Below are 19301 nucleotides of genomic sequence, written 5' to 3'. Positions count from 1 at the left end.
GGTACCAGAGAAAACTCGTCTAGCACAAGAAGCTTTCATTTCCTTAAACGTTTTTGAAGCAACAATTTAAAATTTTTAAATTATTAAATTCTTATTAACTTAAATGAACAAGGGATAGATGTAATTTGGAAGCAGGATTGGAGAACAGAGTAATCTGGGAGCGCGTCAAAGTCCCGGACCCCCTTCCCGGAGATATGAAAGAACAGACGGGTCAAAGCGTAGAGGTCGGCATTATCTACCCATTATCCACGTTATTTTATCTTTATCCATACCCGAAAATTATCCACAGAACTTACATGTTAAATCGTATTATAATCCACAAATTGGTTTATAAATAATCGGTTATCCACCAATTTGTGGATAATGGAATAAATGATAATGCCGAGCTCTATCAAAGCGACGATTGTATACCAAAATCCCCCCATTTAACCCAATGGGACAAAATCCCCCCAATGTAGGACAAAATCCCCCAAATCATTATAACAAGACAAAATCCCCCCAAATCATTTTAACAAGACAAAATCCCTCCAAATCATTATAACAAGACAAAATCCCCCAACGAAAATCCTCTGAGAAATATATAACAGAAGTTTCAAATATAAGTAGTTTGTTTTATTTCACATTTTTTCGCGACACAGCTTAGAAAATTTTGCAAAAAAGAATCCGGGACTTTTTAAGTGTACCATCCATAAACCATTCCGAACAATCACTTAAGTACTTTAAACATTCAGGGACCGAAATTCTATTGAACTGGAAGAAGACATACTGTGTGGTTTTGCATTAAATATATTTTTAATTAATAGGAAAATCTTTTGGAAAAGGTGGCAGCTAATTAATAGGAGAATATTTTAGAAAAGATGGTAGCTAATTAAAAGGAGAATATTTTGGAAAATGTGGCAGCTAATTAGTAGGAGAATGTTTTGGAAAAGGTTGCAGCTAATTAATAGGAGAATATTTTGGAAAAGGTTGCAGCTAATTAATAGGAGAATATTTTGGAAAAGGTGGCAGCTAATTAATAGGAGAATGTTTTGGAAAAGGTTGCAGCTAATTAATAGGAGATTATTTTGGAAAAGGTGGCAGCTAATTAATAGGAGAATGTTTTGGAAAAGGTGGCAGCTAATTAATAGGAGAATGTTTTGGAAAAGGTGGCAGCTAATTAATAGGAGAATATTTTGGAAAAGGTGGCAGCTAATTAATAGGAAAATCTTTTTGGAAAAGGTGGCAGCTAATTAATAGGAGAATATTTTGGAAAACGTGGCAGCTAATTAATAGGAGAATGTTTTGGAAAAGGTGGTAGCTAATTAAAAGGAGCATATTTTGGAAAAGGTGTCAAAGAATTATTGGAACCAAACCTAACCAAATATAACCTAACCTAACCTAACCAAACCTAACCAAACCTGACCGTTAAATATAATTTGGAGGGATTTTGTCGATTAAATATGATTTGGGGGGATTTTGTCCATTAAATATGATTTTGGGGGGATTTTGTTCATCAAGTAGGAATTTTGGGGGGATTTTGTCCATCAAGTAGGAATTTTGGGGGGATTTTGTCCATCTAATAGGAGTTTTGGGGGATTTTGTCCGTTACTTATGATTTGGGGGGATTTTGTCCGGGGGGATTTAGTCTGGGGGGATTTTGGGTCACACCCCAAAGCGACAGAAGTATAGAAGCAATTACGTATTTTTAGCCGTCCCTGAATGAACATACATCATTTGACCCAATAAATGAAAAAAATCCAAACAAATCAACCAACTGTATTTTACTAAGCAAAAAAATAGATGCATTGTAAAATACATCCAGGAAACATTATTGTTTTGATTTCTAACATTAATAATAATTTTCACCTCTGGTCAATTTGCATAACGAACTGCGTCTACAGCTAACAATTTGCCACAAATGAAAGTATTCAAACCTTTAGATAATTCTCGGGTGGTGTATTTTTAATAATTAAAACAGGCAAGTCTTTATGGTTCAAGATATCTCGCATTGTTTCGATAAAAACCAGTTGCGGAGGTAACGAAAGTTTTGAAACGAATGATCCACCAAATCCAATGTTTAGTTGGAAACAAACTAAGATCCAGCATATTACCGCAAATCTCAAGGGACCAAATTGACTCGATGGTAGATTGGTATCTGCGTGTACATACAATCTAATTATACCCTATTCTCAGATTGTATGCAGATCAAACCTACTGTTATAGTTTAGTTTTATTTATTTGAGCTAGTACATTTAATTGTTTATTATTCGAAGTGTTACACATGATTACAATCTTAACTCTGCCACAAAACACTATGTGTAGCCTTTTATATCAAAATTCTAGTAGGCCTAGATAAAAGATTGATATTTTTAATCCCTACTATAGACCTAGGACTATTACAACACCTATTTTGAGAAATTCACTGTATATCAAAAAGTGTTGTTTGAAACAAACTTACTTTCGTTAACTGAAATTCCGAAGGCTGCTAAGAGTTTATTGAGAAACCCCTGTCTACACCGAAACTTATGGCTTGGACAAATTTTGCGTTTTATCGTTTCCGCGAAGCTCCAAAACACGGCAACAAAGCTTAGACTTACGCTGAATGCGATCCAAACCTAAAATTAAAATCATTATAAAAACTATGTGAATTTCGGTTTACCTCTCCGAGTGACGATGACGTCACGGAGAGTTATTACAGTGGACATGTCTGTGTGTGTCTGTCTGTCTGTCTGTCACGCGTTCGCAGTTTAGGAGTTATTATAAGATGAAATAAATTATGCATGACGTCAACGGTGACGGTTTTTACACCTTCTCCCCTTTCAGTCCAGCGCACAGGCCCATAAAATGGCCTCTTAAAGATTCCAAGTAGTAAATCTATGTATTCCTGGTTGTAGACTTATAGTATTTTCAATGGTATGCACATTATTGTAAAAGCCTTGCTTATGTGTATTCCTGGCTTAACTTTTTCTTATAAATAATCTATTACCAAGGATTTTAGAAGCAGGAATGGAGAACAGAGTAATCTGGGTGCATTTCAAAGCCCCGGGTCCCCTTCACCGGGACGGGGGGTATGAAAGAAGACGCGGCCCGGGTCATAGCGACAGAGGTAAAAAGGAATTACGTATTTTCCACCGTCCACGTCAGCAACATCGTCAAAACGTAGTTTAAGTGAGCCAATAAGAAAATTTTAAATTTTTTTACTTTTTGGGCTATGAGTCGGACTGAAATAAATACTAACCGTTCTCCATTCCTGCTTCTAAAATTGCACCTATCCCTGCTATTACCCACTAATTTGCGGATTTGATGCCGAGCTCTGTCGGATTTATCTTATAAAACGAATTTTTTCTTACTGAAGCTGAAAATATGTTGGTGAAGGAAAAGTCTGACGTCTCAATGCGTAGCGGTGCGCCAGAGCTTACTATAGACCAGTCTTCTTCATGGATAATGGTTGTAAAGTCTAAAAACTTAGCATTTTCATAACTTGGCGTTATTGTGTTAAAACCAATGTCGGCTTCCTAGAAAGACAGACAATTTACCAATATTAAAAATACCAGAAGTAAGATGAGACTAGAAGTAAAGAGCTCTAGCATTGGTAGTAGATCCTGGCACTAGTGAACAAATTTGAGGATTTTATGCCGCTACCATCGCTACTACACTAGAGAGAGAAAAAAATTGGTCGAGTCCCCAAAAGTTTCCTACCCCCTTCCCCTCCTCCTAAAGCCGCGGAACAAGGACGCGGGTGCTTGAATCTATTTCGGCCGTCTACCGCCACGAGCGTCTCACGTTTTGGAGGGAAAACTCAGAAACCGCTACCAGAGGGCCAACCGTTGGTGTGTTATCAAGAATATTCACTTTCGCCAAGTTAAGAATTTGGTTTGCTCAGTACTTCTAGTCTCATCTTACTTCTGGAAATACTAATAAAGTAGCACTTAGGCATGCGTCTTTCCATAACCCTTAGCTGCAAATAATTTAACGGACTGTGGGCAAACACCTCATTTAGCTTACGCGATAATCTAAAAGATCCTTGGCTGACATGTATTTGAAAGAAAGGGAGGGGGAAACGCAGGTGACTATGCATTACATGTTCCGCGCTTTTTCGTGTTTTAAGTTTGAAAGATGATGACGATCCCCATAATTATGATAACATATGTTTAAATGACCTTGTATGCATTTAATATTTACTTACATTTCGAAGGAGGAATCCAACCATTCCTGATCCATTTCGTTTTCCGTATATACTTCCCAAATCCATGCCATCCTTAGTCAGCATACCATCGTAACTAAAACCAGAATATAATTTCAAAACATTCAAAATTAAACGGAAAGTCTTTGATTTAAACTTGCATGTCGTGGGCTTTGAGTGTTTGCGGTATAAATATATTTGGCGACATTTAGAAATCGTCTAAGAAAGGTAGGCGAAAAAAATGAGCTCTTTAGTGGTCGGCAATTGGCTTTGGTCCCATTGAACCGAATTCCCATTCGACAGAAGGGGTTTTTTTTGGCGTCTCATTCGACCGAACGTAGCCAAAGGTGCGATTTTATTATAGTCCCATTGGACCGAAATTCTATTGAACTGGAAGAAGACATACTGTGTGGTTTTGCATTAAATATATTTTTAATTTCACAACTTATTATTGTTAAAATAAATGGAGTTGAAAATGTATTACTGCACTTATTTTAACTACGTTTTAATTACGGCGAACCTCACCTACCCTAGCCTAACCTAACCTAACCTAACCTAACCAAACGTAACCTAACGTAACCTAACCTAACCCAACCCAACCTTGTTTGGAGGTAAAAAGATTATTTACATGAGTATTAAAAGCCCGCCTCTTACCACGAACAATTTATTAGCAATAATAGAAATATTTTGGAAAAGATGTCAGATAATTAATTGGAGAATATTTTGGAAAAGGTGGCAGCTAATTAATAGGAGAATATTTTGGAAAAGGTGTCAGCTAATTAATAGGAAAATCTTTTGGAAAAGGTGGCAGCTAATTAATAGGAGAATATTTTAAAAAGGTGGTAGCTAATTAAAAGGAGAATGTTTTGGAAAAGGTGGTAGCTAATTAAAAGGAGAATATTTTGGAAAAGGTAGTAGCTAGTTGAAAGGAGAATATTTTGGAAAATGTGGTAGCTAATTAGTAAGAGAATGTTTTGCAAAAGGTTGCAGCTAATTAATAGGAGAATATTTTGAAAAAGGTGGCAGCTAATTAATAGGAAAATCTTTTGGAAAAGGTGGGAGCTAATTAATAGGAGAATGTTTTGGAAAAGGTGGTAGCGATTTAAAGGGAGAATATTTTGGAAAAGGTGGTAGCTAATTAAAAGGAGCATATTTGGAAAAGGTGTCAACGAATTATTGGAACCAAACCAAACCAAACCAAACCTGACCTAAGCTAAGCTAACCTAACCTAAGCTAACCTAACCTAAGCTAACCTAACTTAACCTAACCTAACCTAACCTAACTTAACCTAACCTAACCTAACCCTACCTAACCTAACCTAACCTAACCTAACCCACCCGTAACCAAAATATTAAAATTTTATTTAAAATTTAAAGACATTGATGGAACTACCATTAAGACTGTACTTCTTTTTAAGCACAATTGGTTTATTAATTCTATATAGCTCTTGCCTTGAAAGGAATGAAAGTGAGCGTTTTAATTAGTATCACGAAACATTTACTTTTAATATTATTAACATACCTTTCGGAGATTCGAACCAACAACCTATCGCTTCGCAGTCCAACATCGTATCCACTACACCACCGAACCGCTGACGGCTACAGTGTTTCAAGTTATATTCATGTATTTTTTAGGGGCATATTCGGACGATTGGGATTTCGGTCCATCGGGAATATAGCCATTGGGCTGGAAATCTAAAATCATTGCGGGATATTCGGTCGAATGGGATTTCGGTCCATTGGGAATTCGGTTGAAAGGAACGATACCGGCAATTGGATAGGATAATATCTGTTTGTTTTATCTTTATTCATAATTTGAAATTATCCACGGGAAGTCTATGATTAATGCAATGTAATCACGAATAATTATCTAATTATTATTCATGAATAACTGATTAACCAAAATTTTGTGGATTATCTTGTCCAAACGCCGACCACTACCGAAATGCACTCACTTCCATTTGAACTTTTGCAGAACGGATTGAACTAGCAGTTGGTAATGCCCTTCAACATGGAGCGGCTTGATTGACTTGTAAAGACTGTACGACTTTGACTACAAAACATACACAGGGTGTTTAAGAAATGTGTGTCATAAATTAAAAGGTGTGTTCTTTGACTCAGGCTAAGTGAAAAGTGTTAAAGAACATTTGATCTAAATCATTTCGATACGGAGGTTAGGACCTCCAAATATTGGCCCCTAAAGCAAGGAAATTGGAACACGCGTATTCTTGTTCAGAAATTTTCAATAGCCTTCAATCTAAGAACACCAATTAGCCTGTATCTAGCAGAAGTGTACGTTTAAAGGTAGGGGTGTGTCTAAGCTAGTAATGTAAAAGTACGTCAAAGTGCAACAGCACAAGAGTTTCCAGTAAATAGTTATTTTATTCGTACCAAGTTAACATCGTTATTTAATGATATTTTTCAAAATGTTCATTATTGTGCTTAAACTCCATTTATATTACCAGCTTAGAAACACTTCTACGTAGCTTCTACGAGATAAAGGCTCATTAACGTTCTTAGATTGAAGGCTATTGAAATGGTCCAAACAAGATGAGCAGGCTAATATGTTTGTTTCAAAATTCAATATTTGGGGCCCAGTTCCTCCGAAACTAAATGTTTTAGATCCCATGTTCTTTGACACTTTTCACTAAAAATATGTTTTAAAACCAGAGATCGACATTATCTATCAATTATACGAACAATGGTGGATAATCGAATATTTATATGAAATGCTGCATGGTGTGATTTAATATATAACTTTGGTTGATAATTTTCAAGTTCGTATGAATTGTCAATGACGTGGGGGATAGATAGAAAATACTGAGCTCTATTTAAAATATAAATTTAGAACTATAAAACTATATAGGTTCTTGAAACTCACATTGACAAATTTTACAAAACGAGATCAGATAAAATCACTAATTATAACAAATTTCAAGCTAAGATTTTTGTGGCAACTCTTTCGAAAGCCAGTTAGGAAAAATTACAAAAAGGCTTAGCGCGTTGTTAACAATCGAAATACTTGATAAATAGCAATTTTTCGCAATTCTGGCGCTATCTAGCTGCGCATCGGTTTACAGATCTCGAAAGATTCACCTTGTTACGTTTTTTACCTCAGTTGTGCAAAATCGAATTTTATTCATCTCAGAAGCGTTGAAATCCATTTTATGTGTTAAAAGGTTTGAAACTAATGGAATCTAAAAAATAAATTTACCATTTAAAATTTTAGATAAAACAGTAATTTTTTGTTATAATGTTTTAGAAAACAATGTAGGAGATTATAGACTTAATGCAGTTTTCGAGGTCATTTCAGCTTGGAGGAACTAGCTTGACTGGAGGCGAAACGAGGGTATGACATGCTTGGCAGCATAAGTTACCCTCTATCAGTCTAGGAGATTCTCCCCCATTTCACCCAAAAACAGTTTCCCCAATTCCCCTTTCTCCCAAACTCATTTGTCCCAAAATATTTTTCCCCCAAAACAGAAACATTGGTTATTAATTTCCCTTACAATATCCTCTCGATCCGTGCCTTGCACTGCTTTAATAACTCGGCGCGTATTTATGACTTTTTTTTTAAAAGTACACTTAAATATTGTACTATTCTTCAGGCTGTATCAGTTTACAATTCTCTTACCAGGATAGGAAAATAATTCGAGAAAGGTTTTTATTTCGGAAGTAGATAATTGTAAACAGTTATTTTTGGAAAAGGCATATTATAATTTGAGAAAGGTTATTTTATTTCGGAAGAAGATAATTGTAAACAGTTATTTTTTGGAAAAGGCAAATTATAATTTGAGAAAGGTTCTTTTATTTCGGAAGAAGATAATTGTAAACAGTTATTTTTGGAAAAGGCATATTATAATTTGAGAAAGGTTCTTTTATTCGGAAGAAGATAATTGTAAACATTAATGTTTTTGGAAAAGGCGTAACATTGTTAAACCATTTCCAAAATATTACTAACCTAACCTAGCCTAACCCAACCCAAGGCTAATTTTTTCTAGGTCTTTTTTATTTCTAAAGGCTAAAATTAAATCTCAACTTCTGGGCTTGGGCGAAATGGGAAAAAATCTTTTGGGCGAAATGGGACAAAAAATCTTTTGGGCGAAATACTGCTTTTGGGTGTTATGGGATTGGGGAAAATGGGAACATACCGTCTAGGAAACAGCACACTTCTTCTGGTCCAAAACCAGTTTATTAATTGCTTGGACTAGTTTTTTAATTCAAAAAGTGGGGGTTACTGGTCCTCGGGACCAGTTTATTAATTGAAAATCTATAGGAGAACAAAGGTCCAGTCTTGAGACCAGTTTATTATTTAGGACACTAGGGGGTCACTGGTCCCAAGGACTAGTTTAAGAAATATCCTTATTTCCCAGACTGCCCTCTATGCTCTAGTTTACTTGGAACAAAGATTGCAGCGCCATCTATCGTATGCCTCAGTTTTAGCAACATCGTATGTGTGTGAACATTGAAAAAAACTTCTCTATTTTGTTCACTAGACGCTATTTGAGGAGTACGCCCACGCTAACGCAAATTACGCTGGGTGTTAGTTTAAACTGCCAACTATAGGTGCAAGACCTCTCTGTAATGGTTATAGATGGTTTTCACACTTGGAGAATTCATACCATTTACACCAGGAGACCGGGCTACCTGAAAGACAAAAGCAGACGGATTTCTGTCCTCCAGGTAGCCCGGCCTCCTGGAGTAAATGGTATGAATGGAATGGGAACCAGTTTAAGGCATATTGTGGAAATTGTTTGTATTTGATGCTTTTCATTAAAATCATTATGTTGAACATGTAGTTATAGTTCGGTGAGGTAATTTTTGCTATCTCCTTGCTTGAGTAACCGAGTTTTTTATCTTAGTTTAGCACACATCTAATGCAGAATATCTAGTTTTGAGGTCTTGGTTGAGAGGTTAGGGTTGGGTTGAGTTACCTTAGGGGCTTAGGGTTAAGGTTTGGTTTGGAATGGTTATGTTTAGTTTGGTTACGTTAGGTTAGAATAGAGGCTTACTAATAAAAACGTCTGATGTGATTTAACCTTTGCAATATCAGTATTTATATAGGAAAGTGATTGAAGCATTAAATCGAGGTTGTTTATGTTAACAAGATGACCCAGTCATATTACTTTTTACCGCCCTCTAGTGACATGAATTAGTATTACTATATTCATTATAAGATGACCCCAGCTAATTTAGAATTTCGGGTTTTTTTACATTGTTTATAAAATAGCATTCCTATTATGAATAAAATCAATCTAGTAATAAACTACAGTAACTTACTCATTAGGTTCACTTTAAACTTAACCTACAGAACTTTATCTTAATTAAATTACAGACTCGGGTATTGTTTTAACTATATTATCCTATTATCCTATTATCACATCTGAGTAAACTTTAATCTAGGTGCATGAATTTAGGACCTACGTAATGGTAGCTCCTTCAGGGTTGCCACGGAATTTTCAGAACCAAATTCCCTGACTTTTCCAGGTTTTCCCTGACCTTTTTCTTAGATTTTCCCTGACCTTTTAGGCCGAAAGTGTGAATGTTTACAGCACGTTTTAAGTGCTTATAATTAAATAAACTCTCTACATTAAGTTTTCCCATGTAATTGTTGCACCAAAACAAATAAAAAAACATTTTAACTATAAATAACAGTTTAAGAGAGCATTTACTTTACAAAAACAATTCTAGACATTTTTAAGGATTAATCTAGAGTTTTCTGTGTTGAGAGAGCATGAGGAGAAACTTTCATTACTCTTTCAATAAAGACTTATAATATTTATTAAATTAAAGTATAATATTAATTAATCTACAGTAAATTCCTCAATTAACGTAGTTGAAACATCATTATTTATAATTATCATTATTCTCACTCGTGAATATATATTTATATTTATTTTAATCTTAATTAAATTACAGAATCTATATCTATATAAATCAAAGTCGTGACTGACTGATTGACTGACTGACTGACTGACAGACTGACTGATAATCAACGCCCAGCCCAAACCGCTTGCCCGAGAAGGCTGAAAATTTGCAGGAACGTTACTCATAAGTAGTAGGCGCGTACTAAGAGAAATTTTTCCAATCCGCCGCCATCTTAAAAATGGCACCCATAAATGTAAAAAATCTTCTCTATGCAACAGGGTCCGCGCAAATATTTCGTACACTGCTTTCCTTTAACCTGAGTGATCTTTTGGGCTCGATTTGTTGCCTTCTTTTTAAATGGTGGCCAAAAAAACTTAAAAACCCTTCTTTATGGAATAATGTCCGCGTGAAAAGTAATAAAAAATGTCTAGGGTGCTACAAAAATATTAGTCATCTACCCATTCTTTATATCATTTTGATGGTAGTTCTTATTTCACGCGAGCGACGCCGCGGGTAACAGCTAGTAATATATATTTTAACTTCCTCAATCGGTTAATTTTAAACTTAATTAAACTACATCATTATTTATAAAGATATCATTAATCTCACTTGTGAACGTGGACTGCTCGCTTAAGCAGACGAGTTTTCAAGAGACGATATCATTGGTTAACTCATGGTGAACTTTGCCGGCTAATTCGTTTCTCTCTACATTCAAGACTGATAAGGTTTTAGGAAAAGAACTCTACTTTGAGGCCTGGTCTCTCCCAGCTCTTATGTTATAAAAGCAATAGGATTTTATAAGAAACGGTGGCGCAGTCGTAGCGTGCCGGTTTTCCCAACCGTAGCGTTAACGCTGGTACGTTCGAGTCCCCTCGGGGATTTGGAAATTTTCGAAATAAATTAATATAAAGTTTAGCTACACTAGGTCCATCTGTTCGCGTTTTATAGCATTATTTATGAATTATGAATAAATTTGAATAAATTAACGCGAAAATGGGCGGGGATAGGGCGGGGTTAAGACTCCCGACCAGCCGTAACATAGGCTAAAATGGAGGGAAAAAGGGGGAAAGGCACTAAAAAAGGCGGAAAAGAGGGGGAAAAGGGGGAAAAAGTGGGGGTGAAAGGGGTAAAAGTGGGGGTAGTAAATCGTCGGTATAAATGCATAACTTTTTAGCCCATCAATAAATGGCTCTAAAAACTAAAAAATTAAATGATACCGTTTTTAAAGCATACATTAGAAATACATTTATCGTTAAACAGCATTGACAGTTTTATGATCATAAAATCGCACATTTTGCTATATTTGGTCCAATGAGACAGTAGCCCTATTAAGGCATTATCGTCCACGTATTCGTTCGCCGTACAGTGTGTAGCTATATTTTGGGGTGTACCTCATATGAGCAGTTTCCTGTAGAGCAGTTCTCGAAATAGCAACCGCTGTTTTAGAAATAGAGGCTGCTATTTTGGGAAATAGCAGTGTTTGTCTTGAGTTTCGGGCATTTCTTAACAATACTGTTATATTCGTTGGTTTCAAATACTACCTTTTCCGTGATCATTTAATCAGGAGTGTGACCTAATAAAACATGTTTTTGGTAGATAATTGTAAACAGTAATATTTTGGAAAAGGCATATTATAATTCGAGAAAGATTATTTTATTTCGGAAGTAGATAATTGTAAACAATAATTTTTGGAAAAGGCATATTATAATTCGAGAAAGGTCATTTTATTTCGGAGGTAGACAATTGTAAACAGTAATTTTTTGGAAAAGGCGTAACATAGTTACACCATTTCCAAAATATTACTAACCTAAGTCTAACCAAACGAAACAAACCTAACCTAACCTGACATTATATTATATACTATTTAGTTGAAATAATCAACTTCAACCTAACCAAATTATCCATATCTGACCAGGGATAGATTTATTTTTTTAAGACTGATTGATTTATGGGACTGGAAACCAGAATGCATTTCCTATCTACGTAGACATTAAACACCAAATTATCTTTGGACCAACTCATATGAAATATTTTTAATCATACACTCTTAAAAATATTGGGTTGTTTCTGACCCAAAGTGGGTTATTTTTCAACTCTTTGCTGGGTCAGTATTTAACCGACCCATTTTTTTGGTTGTTGTTCCTTGACCCTAGAATTGGTTGTTTATTTAACACAATGTTGAATCAACGTAAACGATAACTCAGATTTGGGCTAAACAGTAACCACATTACTGGCTAAATTGTAAAATCATATTAGGGTAAAAAACAACCCTAGCAAGGGTTATTTGTAATTTTGACGCAACTTTGGGATAAAAGGTAGCCACAAATTGGGTTAAATTCTTACATAATTTTGGGTTGAACGAAACCCTAATTTGTGTTGTTTAAAACCTCTCAAAATAGAACTTAAATTGCTGTTTATTACATAGCTAAGCGTTTTTTCCCACCTCAAGTTCCATATTTCAGCTTCCACCATAATGTAAGATCGCTGATTAGTTTTACCTGACGTATGTCACGGAGTGGTTCTAATTTCGTCTGTTGTTGCACCCCAGGGCATCGCGTTCGCAGTTGGAAAATCGGAGCAAATGTGCTCTCAATTTCCGGACCGCATTTACAGGTCCCGGAAATTTGGAAAATTGCATTCAAATGCACTGCATACCAATGGTGGGGCTCCACCAATGGTACACGCAATTGCGCTGTTCTGATCCATTACTAAGATTCGAAGCCTTATGTATTTGAGTAAGACGAAACAACAGGGGTATCCTTCATTTAAAACATCAATATTAGTCTGTATCTCAATAATGTTCAATAGTTATTTTTTAAAACGATGCAACCCGCAATAAAGTAAATAACTATCGAAGAAAATGTGTAATATTAATTGTATTTATTTTAATATTTAAGATAATCATGTTTATCAACTCAAAATTAATAGAGAAAGAGTAACAAAGTCGCCTAAACATCCATCTAGTGTACAATATCGTGTATTTGTATGCTAGGTTTGCCTAAAATTGCAAATGACCCAATTTGGGTTACTGCAATAACCAATTTTTTTGGGTTTGAAACAACCCCGTCCCAAACTACCAGGGAATATTTATTCAACTGCTACTGGGTTATTTTTTAACCAAATTTTAGTTAAATCTCAAATAGCCCAACCGGAGCCTCCGGGATGAACTGGGCCCATGCATGTCAAATTTTATGTAGGGAAATATCCAGTTTGCTAGGAAAAATATTTTCACCATAGATGTCGCTTATTTTTCCGTTGTGACAGGGGTCTTCCTTAAATTATCGTTGATATTTTAGGGGTCAGTCATAAACTTTTTATGATAGAGAAAAGTTTCATCCTAAAATTAACGTAAATGTTTTTGGGGCTATTCACTTTTTACTGAATCTTTCGGTTAGATGGTATTGATGACAACATAATAAATTATTTCAATTAAAATAATTCAGTAAGAGTTATAAAAACGTATACTTACAATCCGCGACCTTGGCCCAAATACTTAAGCAGTCGACAGGGTCACGGGGTTGAACTTTGTTTATTTTTCGGTCGTATCAGCCCCCAAAACGGGAAAACACGGCGAACTAAATTAGTTAAAAAAATATTCTCGCTTCGCCACACGCATGGGCCTAGTTCATCCCGGAGGCTCCGATTACAGTTCCCTAATATGATTCACTTCTGGTTTAAAACGTAGTTTTTTAGAAACTTATTTTTTCAGAACTTTCAACTTCAATATAACGATGTTTAAATGAGTTTTTCATAAAGGTAAAGTTTTAAAGGTCTCGAATGGGGCGTTATTTACAAGTTAGGGTTTCACGGATAAAGCCGTTAGGCACTCAGACAAACCATTTAAACCTTCCACTATAGTGTTATTCATCTCAACCATGCAGTTTGGTTAAATACGATAACGAATGGTGATTATGCATAAAGAACCAAAAATATGCGCGCAAGCAAATAAAACACTTTCTGAAATATATATAAAATTGCGAACCAAGCTCCCAGCATTGCTCGGGTGTTTTCTATTCGATAAAGCGATGATTAATCAGGAGCTAATAGTAAAGCTAAAATGTTTCGCGGACTAAACCTTGCACAAATTAAAATCGTTTCTAAAACCTTCCTTTAGTCTTACTGATATCAACAATGCGCTTTATTAAAATTTGGTAATGAATTGTGAATATGCATAAACTACAAAAATAGAAACAAGAAAACTACTTTCCGAAATATACACAAGATTACATTAAGTCGTTTGACTGCTTATGAAATGTATTATATAACTAAGTACGATGCCTATAATCTATTCCTCGCTTCGAATTATCTTAAACTAAAACGTACCTGAAGCCCGAATATTTTCATAGATATAACATAAGTAACATAGGGAAAATAAGTATGACACGTTGCATTATCGTAATGTAATGTTCTCAAAAATTTTCATTTTTCTTCCATATGATAGATACATGGATTAACTAACGCTAGGGATTTTTCGTTCCCCCTAATAGATTAATTATGCATGTTCCAAACACCCCCTAGCAGCAGCTACTATCCCTAACCGGAAGTTACAAGAAAATTGGACCAAATATCACTTGTCCTATGACCTAAAATTGGGCGCCGTCATCTTTAAAATCCGCAAAAACGATTTATTTTGCCTATAGAGATGGCGCTATATCTACACCCGTTTTGGTGCCAGTCTGGGAAATAAGGATATTTTTTAAACTGGTCCTTGGGACCAGTGATCCCCTAGAGACCGAAATAATAAACTGGTCTCCGGACTGGTCCCAGCCTTTGTTATCCTATAGATTTGCAATTAATAAAGTGGTCCCGAGGACCAGTAAGCCCCACTTCTCGAATTAAAAAACTAGTCCGAGCAATTAATAAACTGGTTTTGGACCAGAGGAAGTGTGCTATTTCCCAGACTGTTTGGTGCAATATATAAGGGAAATCAAGGAATAGTTCGGAACATGAAGTTGGCAATAGAAATACGTGGGAAATAGGGTAAGTGAACAATCCCTAGCGTTAGTTAATTCATGATTGATACGTGCTTTTGGATGAAAATTTAAAATTACCAAGTTTCGAACCACTACGAAACGACATTATTTTTTAGAGTTTATACATACAAAGTGCTGCTACTGAGAAAGGTTTGACGATTGAGAAGCTGGTCGGCGGAAGTCATGTTTTACCGGAAACGAAAATCAATTAACGTTTTGATTGATCGAGTGGCAAACTTATTGTTGTATGTCAGGTATGGTAACAGAACTAAGCACGCATGGACTGAGTTGTGCAACTATAGCTCAAACCGAGAGCTCTTAAACTAATGGAAAATTGTTTCTATCACGAAATAAACATACATGAAATAAACATACACGAAATTCTATACTCAATTTACAACTTCGAAGCAAAATATATCCTATAAAGGAGGGAGTTTTTAATGGTAGAATACTGCCCTTTTCAAGATTAAAAATATTGGTATCGATTAAAGGTTTGTTTAGACTTTCCGTGCGAAATTAAGTATCTTTTAGCGTGCTAGAAAGTTAGGTGTTCTATTTCACATGAAACTCCACTCTCCTCAAAATGGTACTCAATTTAACTATGTGAGAATTACGACAGGAGTGCATTAATATTTCATGATTGGCTAAGGGTAAAATAGAGTTTGTTATTGATCAAAAAATCTATAATTTTTCCAATTTGACGAAATAGAAGATTTATTTCTGTTTTTCTTTCAAAAATATGGTTCGGTCCTACTAGGGACAAAGGCATGAGGATTAAGGAAAAGGTAGTATAGGCCAACTATCAGTCGTGAAGCACAGGTGTTTTCCTAGTGGTATAATACAAGAAAATGAAATTAAACATTATTAAATCTACATACATTTCTCCAAACGTCCAATGCAAATTTACTATAATGCTTTTGCTGTACGAGAAATATTTTATAACCTTGAACTTCAAAGTGCATTTAATTCGAGCGGTCGGTGGTCATTCACGAAATCCCGTACGCTACCCGCGAAATCCAACTTAAGAAATCCAAAATCAAAAACAAAATCAGAAATCCGGAATGAAATCGAAAGTAATTTTGGTTACTTCGAAATCTCATAAAAAATCCGAAATCAATAAAGAAATCACACCATCAGCAAAGAAATCGCAAAATCCATTACAAAGTTCACAAAATGGAAAATGAAATAAAAAGAATCACAAAATCCGACGAATTCACGGAAAATACCTCAAAATGCGTTGAAATCACAGGGAAAATCGCAAAAACCGATGAAATCACGGGGAAAATCGCAAAATCCGACGAAATCCGTTTTATTTTACCTAGAGCTCGGCATTATCTATCCATTATCCACGTTATTTTATCTTTATCCATACTCAAAAATTATCCACAGAACTTACATGTTAAATCGTATTATAATCCACAACTTTGTTTATAAATAATCGGTTATCCACCAATTTGTGGATAATTGAGAGATAATGCCGAGCTCTAATTGTACCAAACTTCAAAATCAAAAAAATCCGATGAAATCCGAAGAAGTAAAATTGGACTTCAAAATCCCGTACACTTTTTCCAAAACGTCCGAACCCTCGATTTAATTCAAATGGCACGGTATTTATAAACCGGTTCTAGTCATTCCTTGAGCGCTACAAACAATTTTTCGGAATGAGATATTTTTGGGAAGAGAAAGTTACATTATTATTCGGCGCTTTCATGAAACCGAAGCTACATATTGGTCTAGTTTGAACTTCGGACTGTTATAAAATCAATACAACGCCAAACAATCACAAAAATATCTATGACATAAATATTTTTCACTTTAGAAAAGAAATATCAGTTTACTTGCGAACCTATATTAAGTACGGGACTATATTTGCTATTCCATACTACTGCCTTATAACATATTTTTTTACGTTTCCTGAAAACGGAACTGCAGATAAAATGAACTAGAGCGCCGCCTTCAAGTAAAACTATTGCGATGCTTTTATAAACTAGCATGTAAATTTGTAACGCCTTCAAAACAAACTACAATTTTTTATTCAAACATAATTTCAATATAAAAGTGAACCTCTTTCGTAGGAAAACCTGGAATTGCTATGCGATCCATTGCAGAATTAAGTGTAAACCTGTCTTTATATGTATTTGAGAAACATTGATATTAAACGATGGGAAAGAAGTGATTCGACTTAAATGAAGGGTGAACTGTACTTACTGATATATATAAATATGACTATTTTTGTTCTCAAGGTAAAACCATACAACTAATATGGTTACTTAATTGTATCGTGAAGGTTTAAAAAAGGGGAGTGTGTACTCCGTTACCCCATTATATACTCCTAGCCCCATTTATATGGGAGTAGAAGAACAGTAACAGTTGACAAAGACTCAGTATATTTATATTAAGTGGGCAAGAAACTCCTCACTATTTTGTGGTTTTTAAAAATGTATAGTTTGGCAACCCTGTTATTGCGTCTCGGCTGAGTCGGCTAGCTTTGTTTTGCATCTTTTTGTAGTGGAAATTCAAATAATTTAACGAAATGCCAAATCGCGTCTCTTTTTGGAAAGGTGGGAATATGTTTTGCATTCCGGCTTTCAAATAGTAACGGTTACCAGACGAAATGCGTTCAGTGCCCAAACGACATAAATTTGTTTTGTATGATTATTCGCACTGAACGTCTGGCAGCCCGGCTCTATCATAGCCCTAGTTTTCTTTTTTATTCTCGGGGAAAATGTGGGAAGGATATCTTCGCAATATATGGAACGAAGTATTGATATTAGAATGGTAATAATCGTTCACAAAATTTTCAAACAATTTTCAGAGCTTTCGATAAACGATTTTCAAAGTTTTCGATATTAGACTCGGAACAAATTTGATGATAATTGCTCTGCGTTTTTTAAAAAACGCTTCACGCATTTCAGTTAACCAATGAAAGGAAACGAGAAAGCACATGTTTATTAATCACGTTTATTTCATCACCAAATCTAAATCCAAGCAGAGAAAGTAGTGTGTTTTTTTATTTTAATGAACGTCACCCTCTCTTTGAGGTATTGGCTTAAAAGTTTCATTTTACTAATGTGTTATTGAAAATTGCAGTTACCTGAATATAACAAAACATTTCCGAATAACAGAACTATACACAACCTTTATTTTCATAGTATCGATAATGTAGATGTTTCTAGTAAACGTGTTCCGCTTTAAAAATTATATTTGTAGAAAGCCTCTAGGAAATGTAACTCTACAAATAGTCCTGGACTTTTAGACTAGAACATTTGAAAATAGAGATGAAAATTGGTACATGGGTTATTTTTGACCTAACAAGAAATATACTAAAAGTCCCCTGCTGTAGAGCGCGAGCTATCACCGATATCTTGGAAAATGGCCGCAAGGAATGCCAGCTACAATATATTTCACAGTATTCTTTAAAAATTATGAAAATTGGTGCACATTATGATTGGAACTACATGAAAATCATAGTAAAATTTTACAGCTCTGTGTTTGATAGTTTGGACGCCATATTGGAAAATGGCCGCAGTGAATGCTAGGTGAAGTATATTTCACCATGCTGTTGAAAAATTATGAAAATTAAGAGATGTTATAGTGAGAGCTGTGTGAACCTCACAGTAAAATATTGAAGCCTTTCATCAGAAAGTTTGGCCGCCATATTGGAAAATGGCCGACGGTAATGTCGTTTAGATACAGTATATTTTTCAAAAATTATGAAAATTGGTAAATATTATTATTAAGACCATCTGAACATCATACTAAATATTGAAGACGTGCAACTTATAGTTTGGGAGCCATCGTGGAATATAGCTGTGGGAAATGCCAAATACATTACTGATATATAAATATTTTCGATAATTAATAATCTTTAATCGGTAATCTATTTTAATTAACTTTAATCGGTAATCTAGTTTAAATATATATAATTGGCAATTTAGTTTAATTATATTTAATTGATAATCTAGTTTAATTACATTTAATTGATATTATAGTTTAATTAAATTTAATTGATAATATAGTTTAATTATCTTTAATCGGTAATCTAGTTTAATTAAATTTAATTGATAATCTAGTTTAATTACATTTAATTGATAATCTAGTTTAATTACATTAATTGATAATCTAGTTTAATTATTTTTAGTTGATAGTCTAGTTTAATTATCTTTAATTAATACTTGTCACATAGGATTAATGTACTTAAAATTAATTCCGACATAACGAACATTTCCTATCAAGTAGCATGCGGAGTTCCGCAGGGGTCCTCTCTAGGGCCCCTCCTATTCAACATATATATTTATG

General features: G+C 34.9%; 2 long non-coding RNA genes across 2 annotated transcripts; both read right to left on the bottom strand.

Moving 5' to 3' along the window:
• Window positions 1–1935: 1935 nt before the first annotated feature.
• Window positions 1936–3499, bottom strand: LOC149678998 (uncharacterized). The gene is made up of 3 exons (XR_016366288.1): window positions 3330–3499; window positions 2438–2594; window positions 1936–2134 (listed from the first exon to the last, which is right to left on the bottom strand). It is a non-coding gene; the product is annotated as an uncharacterized LOC149678998 (long non-coding RNA).
• A 409-nt stretch (window positions 3500–3908) lies between these two features.
• Window positions 3909–7352, bottom strand: LOC149678997 (uncharacterized). The gene is made up of 4 exons (XR_016366240.1): window positions 7275–7352; window positions 6117–6214; window positions 4166–4259; window positions 3909–3956 (listed from the first exon to the last, which is right to left on the bottom strand). It is a non-coding gene; the product is annotated as an uncharacterized LOC149678997 (long non-coding RNA).
• Between the last annotated feature and the right edge of the window lie 11949 nt (window positions 7353–19301).

The sequence above is a fragment of the Phalangium opilio genome, unplaced genomic scaffold, assembly GCF_054372755.1.
Source record: "Phalangium opilio isolate 3A_F unplaced genomic scaffold, DU_Popi_V2 ptg000042l_1, whole genome shotgun sequence".
In the NCBI taxonomy this organism is placed as follows: domain Eukaryota; kingdom Metazoa; phylum Arthropoda; class Arachnida; order Opiliones; family Phalangiidae; genus Phalangium; species Phalangium opilio.
The sequence above is the reverse complement of the archived record's forward strand: the minus strand, read 5'-3'. Positions and strand labels throughout refer to the sequence as shown.